This window comes from Pteropus alecto, unplaced genomic scaffold, assembly GCF_000325575.1.
Source record: "Pteropus alecto unplaced genomic scaffold, ASM32557v1 scaffold103, whole genome shotgun sequence".
In the NCBI taxonomy this organism is placed as follows: domain Eukaryota; kingdom Metazoa; phylum Chordata; class Mammalia; order Chiroptera; family Pteropodidae; genus Pteropus; species Pteropus alecto.
Genome location: NW_006436288.1, coordinates 7,707,842 through 7,717,147, shown reverse-complemented (window position 1 = coordinate 7,717,147; position 9,306 = coordinate 7,707,842). Strand labels below are relative to the sequence as shown.

Sequence of the window (9,306 nt, the reverse complement as noted above, 5' to 3'; positions counted from 1 at the left end):
ATCTAATGGACGTAGATAGACCATTCAATCCAACAATTGGAGGTTCACATTCCATTCAAGTACAAAGGGTACATTTACAAAGGCCGACCATGTAAATGGTATTTCCTATCCTATTCTATTATTGTATCATGCCACAACTATAGCAAGTCTCAACCAATTCCATTTACACCAATAAAATTAAATTTAGAAGTCAATAATCAGAATCCTATAAGTTAAGCAATCTTTAAAAATGCATTTCTAAATGACTCAGTCAAAGAAGAAATAATAATGGAAATAAGGTTATCAGAGGTGGAAGTTTTGCTATCAATCAGAGCAGAGAAATGGTGTTGTTTTGGGAAAAGAATATAGAGTTTTAAGATTTTTTATTTTGTTTTAGAATGGGATATATAACAGCATGTTTGTGCAGCATGATGGGGCGGATCTTCAGGATACGGGGGAAATAATGCTGCTGGTTGGGTCAGGGGGTGCATAATTCCAGAGACAGTGTCCTTAGGAAAGTGAGATAGATAGAGAGAATCTAGTACACAGATGGAAAGGTTTCCTTTATTGTCCATACATTATAACAAGAAGTAAGGCAGAGGCTGCAGAAACTCACATAGGTAAATGGAGAAATTTGGAGGCAGACAGATTAGAAATTACCATCTGATTGCTTATATCTTCTCAGTAAAATAAGCAACAAAATAATCAACTTATAGTGAGGAGCAGGGATGGGGATGTTGGAAGTTTGAGGAGAAATGACAACGCATATGACCTTTGTCTTGGCAAGTGGGATTTGGACTGGACAGGGAAAATACAGTGAGGTTGTCATTAGGCCCCCTTCAGATTTCTACTTACAAATTTAAAGAGCGCCCAATCAACCAGCCAATGTGTGTCTTTCTCTAGTCATGATAAATTATTCTCATACCTGGATATACCTAAGGGCTGAGATTTTGCCAAAAGAGGAAGAAGGAGGGATAAACCAGCAACACAAAGCCAGAAAGGATCACAAACACGGACAGCAGAATCTAACCTGCTAAGTGTAACACAAGGCTCAGGGAAGGTAATAAACAAGGTACAAGATTGGATCAAATACGATCTGAAGATATAAGTCCACCAATCCATTTCAGAAATCTTGAGAAGCTTTTTTAATTTTCTAAAATGATCCAACATAGACATATCCAAGAGCGATGGCTTCCAAAACTTTTGGACTGTGATCCACTAATAGATATGCATTGTCTTAACCACTTAGACTGTTAAACGACATTTATTAGAGCTTCAAAATATGAATTTGGGGGGAACATAAACATTCAGTCTATAGCATACATATTACACCACAACCCAGCATTTGCATACACACATACACAACACACACACACATACACACAATGGAAAAAGTTTCATGAAGTAATACTTGTCCTGACTTATAGGTACTTGCCCTTACTTATGAGAAATAAACCTTGATATTTCCTATCCTATTCTATTATTTTTTAATGTTGGTAGCCGCTAATTAATTTGATTTCACAACCCTAGCAGGTAGCAATCTAAAGTGTGCATAAGACTACCATCGAATGACTTCAGTCCTTGCTATTCTTTATCTTCTCCTGCTTTCCAAGCTGAAGGATGTGGTCTCAACAGTTTTTTGTAGGTGGGAGATAGCTCATAATCACTGTCCTAATAACAGCCACCTTCCATTTATAAAATGCTTTAAACTTTTGAATGCTGACTCTTACTTTCTTTCCTATGCAACAGCGTGGTGATTTAAGCAGAGAAATGCATTATCCACATTTTATAGCTTAGGAAACTAAGATTAAAAGACATTAAATAACTTGGCCAAGGTCACAGAATCAATTAGCAGCACACCTGTAACTGGTTGTTGTTCTGTCTCCAAATCAGTACGCTTAACTGTGCCTCAGTCATCAAAAACCAAAATGCAGGATGAGACCCACTGAATTCTACCACATTTCTGGGAGACCCAAAATAAAAGAAACTGGTAAGGTAACACAAAGGAAAAAGAAAGGATTCTGGTTGGAAGTCAAAGGAGTAGGGAAAAGTCTATGAGAGGAAAAGTAAATGCTAATTGCCCTATAGAAAAAAGGATATTAATATGTATGTGTATATATACATATAAAGTAGGATAGCTTATCGCCAAGATCATATAAAACAATAAGACCTTATCCTTACTTACCACCTAATTCATATGGGACTAGCACGCAGACTTAAAACAGATGTCTTTATACTAATTATCAAGATAATCTAGGCCTGGTTTTCAACAATAAAACATGAAAAAAAAAAAGGCTATTCAAAAACTCTTGCCTTTTTTAAAAAGCATGCCTTCATTCTCCTTGGTATCATGAAAAATATCCCCTCAGGAAATTAAAAATTATACATCATTGCGTGCTTATCTTACAACCATGTTACATTACAGAAGCACTGAAGACAAAGGCTTAACTGTTTTTAGAGACAAATTTATTAGCTGTAAAAACATAGACTATCTCCTGTTATTCATATACACCCTTCAGATCATAGGCAAAATAAATGATGATAACAAAATAAGCCTCTATTTAAACTGAATAATAGTAGAAAGTTAACAAGCACTAGATCCTAAAAAAAAAACAAAGAAAAGTACATGTGTTTTCCTTACAGCGCTGTCTAATGTTGTTGAAAAACATACACAAAAGTTATCCACCCTAGAAATTGTTTGTTCTGTTTTGTTTTGTTTTTTGCATTTGCCAGCCTTGGCAAAGCAGTTTCTCTATAAGATTTATTAAGTATAAAGTTGGACCACTTCTGTAAGAGATGAACTACTCTGGAGATGCAATAATACTGATCATAAAGTTGTTGCAAAGAAGGTTTTAAGAATGCTTATTGGAAGCCAGTGGATGGGTCAGAACGTAAGAGCTATCTTGAAAAAATCTTGAATTAACAACTTTAGGAAACACCTTCAAGGTGATTTGAAGACAGCACTTTGGAATCAATTTTAAATAACAAAAATTAATTGTCTCCATATGGAAAACTAAAGATTTAATTGCAAAAGCCCTTAATGTTCTCTGCTATATTACAAATCTTTTGTTGCACAGTGTTTTATTATTTTCAACTACTCTCTTTGTATAATCTTGCTCTGTGTTTACTCTACAGTTCCCTTTTGTTTCTTTGTTAACATACTAACTACAGATAAGAAGATTCTATTATTTCAGCTTACTCTGTGGCTCTTAGATTGTTCATTCAGAAGATCACATCACATCTCACCACAGCTGTTGGCAACATGTCTCGCTTGAAATAAACAAACAGATTTCATTTCTTCAATATAGAGTTCAGCTAATTGATTTTACCAGTGAACTCAAACATCATTTTAAAAATCTGAAAGGTTTTAAATCTAAGATACATGAGTATGCCAGTCTCTAATGTCTTTTCCTAAGGTTAGGAAAGGGACATAAATAGCTATAATGCCATTTACACATACAAGCTGGATTTTTTAAACTAATGAATATTCTGCGTTCCATGAATTACTAAGTTCCCACAACTAAAACTGTTATACCAAGTGGAAACTTGGAAGTGTTTTTATTCCCAGTCTACAGGCTTAAGGTCAGGTTACCTGCTTCTGTTTTTTGAGTGACTAGAGTGCACCACCCTGTTGGTCCAAAGCTGGACATATGACGCTGCAAGGCCAATCAAAGGGATTTTTGCTAGAATGTTAGAAATAGGGCATTCCCCCAGCCCCTTTTTTTCTGAAATAAAAGGTACCAAAGACCAAGTAATCCTAGAGCTGACAGACAGGTACCATCTTTACCAGTGCATGGGGACAGCCTGTCTGAGAAGAAAATCAACCTAAAAAACAGCAAAGGGAGAGATGGAAAGAGCCATGCCCCAATAATATTGGTTCAGCACTGGATCCAGCTGTGCTTGAGCTGGATATGAACTTTGAGTTCTGTTTTTACATACCCTGGGTTTCTGTCACTTGCAAACAAAATGGCTCTAGCAAATGTTACAGATACCAAAAAGGATGAAGGGTTGCCATTTATTTTATAGTATATTCACCGAAAGTGACCAAAACAAAAATGGCAAGTTGATTTTTTTCCCTAGCCTCCAATTATGCTCATTTCTCTACTCTATGTCTCCCCTCAGCCCCATGCCACTGCCCTCCTCAAACTCTCCATGCTCTAGTCTCCCCTATCCTGAATCCAAACCTGCTCACAAGCAGAGTAATGATAGAAATCAGTTATATCTTAATGTAAATATATTCACTTAACAGGTAAATATTAAAAGTATTAGAATCATATTAGAGTTTTTCATGTGATTTTATTTCTGCCAACACCACCATTCGATCTCCAAGGATAGAAATCTCAAGCCATATTCCACTCTATTTCTTCTTCCAACCAATCTCAAATCAAGCCCTATTTTCTTTAATTCTTTTGTATTACTTTAACATTTGTCCTTTTATCTCATTCAAATTCTTATCATTTAGCCCTAGATAATTTCAGCTGACTCCTAACTAAAATCCCTATCTGGTCCCCTTCGTTAGAATATTACTGTCAAAATAATATTTCTCAATTACCATTTCATCAGATCATTTAACAATGATTTATTTCATCCTCTCAATTACACATACCTAAAATTAAGATGGAGCATCAATTCTTCTTTCCTTATTCTTCATATGAAGCTGATCATCAAGTCCTGTCAAGTCTACCTCCATAATGTCATCCTTAAATATCTTTTTTGAGGGCTAATATACAGGGATATCATTTTAAAAAGAAAGAAATATAACTAGTCTTTAACCATATGAAATCATACACAGTCTCATTAATAATAAAAATTTATATTAAATTACAGACCTGCTAGAGTATCTATTATAAAAAGGGAAAGGAAAAAAAAAGACGTGTTGAGGATGTGAAGAAATTACAGTGGGACTGCTGTACATGGCTGGTGGGAATGTAAAATGGTGTAGCTGCTGTGGAAAACAGTTTGGCAATTCCCCAAAAAGCTAAACATAGAATTTACCACATGACCTAAAAATGTCACTTCTAGGTATATACCCAAAAGAATTCAAATGGATTCAAACAGATATTTGTACACTGGGTTCACTGCAGCTTTATTCACAATAGCCAAAGGTAGAAACTATCAACAGATGAATAGATAAACAAAACATAGTATATACATGCATTGGAATATTAACCACAAAATCCTATAAAATGGATGAACCTTGAAAACATTATGTTAAGTGAAATAAGCCAGTCGCAAAATGAGAAATGTTGTATGATTCCACTTATATGAAATATCTAGCATATGCAAATTTCTAGACAGAAAGTAGATTAGATTGTTTATCTGAGAAAAGTCAAACCTCTCCTTAACTTTTGAAGAATAATTTCACAGGATAGAGAAATCTAAATGGGTGGTATGTTTTTGTTGTTGTTTGCTTGTTTGTTTTTCTCTCAACACTTAAAATATTTCACACCACTCTCTTCTTGCTTGCATGATTTCTTAGGAGAAGTCAAGTGTAATTCTCATCTTTGTTCTTCCATAGGCAAGGTGTATTTTTTGTCCCTGTGAATTTTTTCACCTTTGATTTTCTGAAGTTTGAAAATGTTATGCCTAGATGTACTTCTTGTTTTGTTTTGTTTTTTGTTTTGTTTTGTTTGGGGGGAGGGTGTTGTTTGTTTGTTTGGCATTTATCTTTCTTAGTGTTCTCTGAATTTCCTGGATCTGTGGTTTGGGGTCTGACATTAACTGGAGAAATTCTGTCACTAGTGTTTCAAATATTTTATCTATTCTTTTCTCTCTTTCTTTTCATTCTGGTATTTCCAGAATGTATATGTTCTATCTTTCTAGTTGTCCCACAGTCCTTAGGTTATTCTATTCTATTTTGTTTTGTTTTGTTTTCAATCTTTATTCTCCTTGATTTTTAGTTTTGGAGGTTTCTATTGCTAAATCCTCATGCTCAAAGATTTTTTCCTCATCCATGCACACTCTACTAATGATCTCATCAAAGGCATTTTTTATTCCTGTTTTTGATCTCTTTGTAAAAGTTTCATGTCTCTTCTTACGTTGCCCATCTGTTCTTGCATGCTGTCTTCTTTATCCATAGAGCCCTTAGCATATTTTAATAACAGTTGTTTTAAATTCCCAGTCTCATAATTCCAACATCACTGCCATACCTGGTTCTGATTCTTGCTCTCTCTTTAAATAGTGTTTTTTGCCTTTTAGTATGCCTAGTAATGTTTTTTTAGTAGCTAGCCATGTTGTACCAGGTAAAAGAAACTGCTACAAATAGGCCTTTAGTAATGTAATGGTAAGGTGTGGGGAGGGGAAGCCTTTTATAGTACTGTGATTAGGTCTCAGTCTTGTAGTGAGCTAATGCCTCTGGACTGTGAACTTAGCAAGGTTTTCTCAGTTTTTTTTTTCTCTTCTCTTAGGTGGGACAGGATGGCTATAGTTTCTGGAGTTGGGTATTTCCCTTCTCCTAGGTCAGTTAGACTCTCATAATACTCTACCAAGTTAAGCTCTGGTTAGTTTCTCTTAAAGGCAGGCCTTATTAACAGTATCAGGCATATTTGGAAATGGTTCTTTTTCCTTTCTTCTAGCTAGAAGCACAAGGAGATTTTTCTCTAATATTTACTCTGATACCTTGGTTAACTTCTTAGAGATAAACTCATAAAAGTGTGGAAAGCTCCTGAAGACTGGGTTCCCCAGGAGTTTTTATCTCTCAGACTTGTCCACATTGAGCTCCCAGCAATTCATCAAGTACAATTCAAGTTTTCCTGTCTCAGGACTGGTTCCACCAGTGGCCCGGTGAGTACCTGCTCTGGTAAGCCATGACTGACTGTATCTGCCTATCTTTCCAATCTTGGGAACAGTGGTTTGCCCTGTGTCCTTACTTCTTTTACGGATCAAAGAAGAATTGTCGATTGTTCAATCTGTTCAGCTTTTTACTTATTAGATGGAGTGACAATTTCCAAGCTCCTTACATATGTAACCAGAAACCCAAATATTCTCGATTCATAGCGTCTGTATTGAGTCAGTAACTTTTTTATGGCATGCTTAATTCAAAAGAAATACTTAACTGTTCTATTTATTAAAGTAGTTAGGCCCAAACAACTTTTTAAATATTTATGTTCTAATATCTTAATAGCCATTTGAAAATAAATAATACAAATCAATTGAGATCAAAGTTAATTTTTTTTATTCTTTATCATAATTATTTAGCAAGGGGATGTGTATACCTATTGAGCACTGCACAACTTCTCAAACCTTAAAACAAGATTGAAATACACCTTCTTCATTTTATATTCCACATAGACTTTCACATGAAACTTGTTTTCTATTACAGCAATCACCAGAATCCCAATTTTATAAAGACATGACATCAGCAAAAGGAATATAGCATAATCTAATGTTAAAACAGTAATTTATCTCAGGCTAGTTGTCTGACAAATATAAAACACTACTGTGTTTCTCTCAAGAATTCAAAATACCCCACAATTTCTAAGGGTTTATAAATGATACATCCACCCAAAGAGTCATATATAGTTGTAAACAGCTGTGAAGAATATCTCTATATCCTCCCATAAGATGATCTTCAGTATGTGTTGCTAAGTAATTAAGGTGAGTAGAAAAGATGTATAAAGCATATTAACCAAAGGAGGCATAAATATGAGTATAAATATATTTTTTCATATTTAAAAGTAGAAGGAGAAACCATAAAGTTATTTCTAATATTAACCTATAGGCACAGGAAGGTAAAAGAGTGTCAAGAGTCTGAGATAAAATCTAGACTTTTCTAAATATACGTTGTTCTTTGACTTAATAATCTTATACATGTTTTAAATAATTATAAAACAATCTTTGAAAGTAATCTCTAAAAATAGAAAGCTAAGTGAAGCAAATGAATTTAACTGCATATTGATTTTTATGTCACAACCACACAGAGAGTAACTACTTACTATAATTTTAAAACAAAAATTAAAAGCTAGTGAGAAATTCTTCAATTGTATGAAGAACTACAAAACACATTAAGCTGTTGTTAGTTATTATATTCCTGGTAGTAGTGTTGATATTGTTACTCTGAGACTATTTTTTGTGTACTATTGTTTAAAACAATTACGTTGGTGTTGTTGAAAACTGGAATTCTTAGGTTAGTAGATAACTGGGAAAGTAGATAAAGATGTAAGCTACATGAGAGTAAAAGAATCTTAGTCCTCAGTTGAGCTGGAAGAATCAGTATGAGTTCACAATATAGTTTATCTTAAAATATACAAATATTTCTTAACTTTACCCCCAAACCAACATCCAGCATTAATTCTCTCCTCCAGAAAAAGGCCAGTATAACATCCTGACTAGTTCATTCCTTTTCACTTTACTGAAGTGTGTGTCCTTTGGGCCCTCCTGGGAAATGGTTAACAGATGAGTTCTCTGGTTTTATATTATTAATTCATTCTAGTATACCCACTTCTATTAGCCTTTTTACCTCTTTCTCAATTCTCAGTCATAATAGTTCTGGTATCTCAATTTCATTTACTGTGGGCTGTTTTATTTCCCCAAGTTTTAAGTAAGCACACAGACTTGTCTTAGGATTGGTTCCTAGTATATTTGTCAGAACATTAAGTTCTGAGTCATGGAAGGATGCCCCATATCAATATACTCCCATTTATCCAGGCTTTTTTTTTTTTTAATGCCTATAGCACCTGGTCTTCCTAGGTGGTTTCCCATCCATGTACTAACCAGGCCCGACCCTGTTTAGTTTCTGAGATCAGACATCGGGCTTATTCAAGGTGGCATGGCCATAGACCATGAACCGTAGCTCCACTGGGGTGCAAACCCAAGATCTTCTGCTTATAAAGCAGACGTGCTAACCACTACACTATGGAACCACATCCGCACTTATCCAGCTTTATATTCTGTCTCTGAGATCCAGTATTTTGCAGATATTTCACCTGGGTTTCTGCCAGTACATATTAGCCAGGTCCTACAGGTTTTTGTGTGACTAAACCCTTTCCTCCCATACAGGGACAATAATTTCCAATTGGGCCATGCTAAGACTTGATCTTAGTTATTGGTTTAGAATAATGGGATATAAGGACTATCAAGTCTTCCCTCATTACCCCAGTTGATATTAACTCATCTGTTCTCTATCTTACCATAGCACTTTGTTTATATCTCTATCTCAGCACCTTACACATTTTGCACAGTAATAAAGTTATTTGAAAAATATCTGTCTTGCTCACTAGATTTGAGTTATTCGAGGGCAAGGACCAAATCATATTAGCATTTCCAAATATTCCAAAACCAAAACAATGATTTAAATACAATTTGTTTAATAAGCAACTATTATTCTAT

At 34.8% G+C, this 9,306-nt stretch overlaps 1 pseudogene; it reads right to left on the bottom strand.

The window, feature by feature from the left end:
* Positions 1-8,642: 8,642 nt before the first annotated feature.
* On the bottom strand, positions 8,643-8,758 carry LOC112480371 (annotated as a pseudogene).
* Positions 8,759-9,306: the final 548 nt, after the last annotated feature.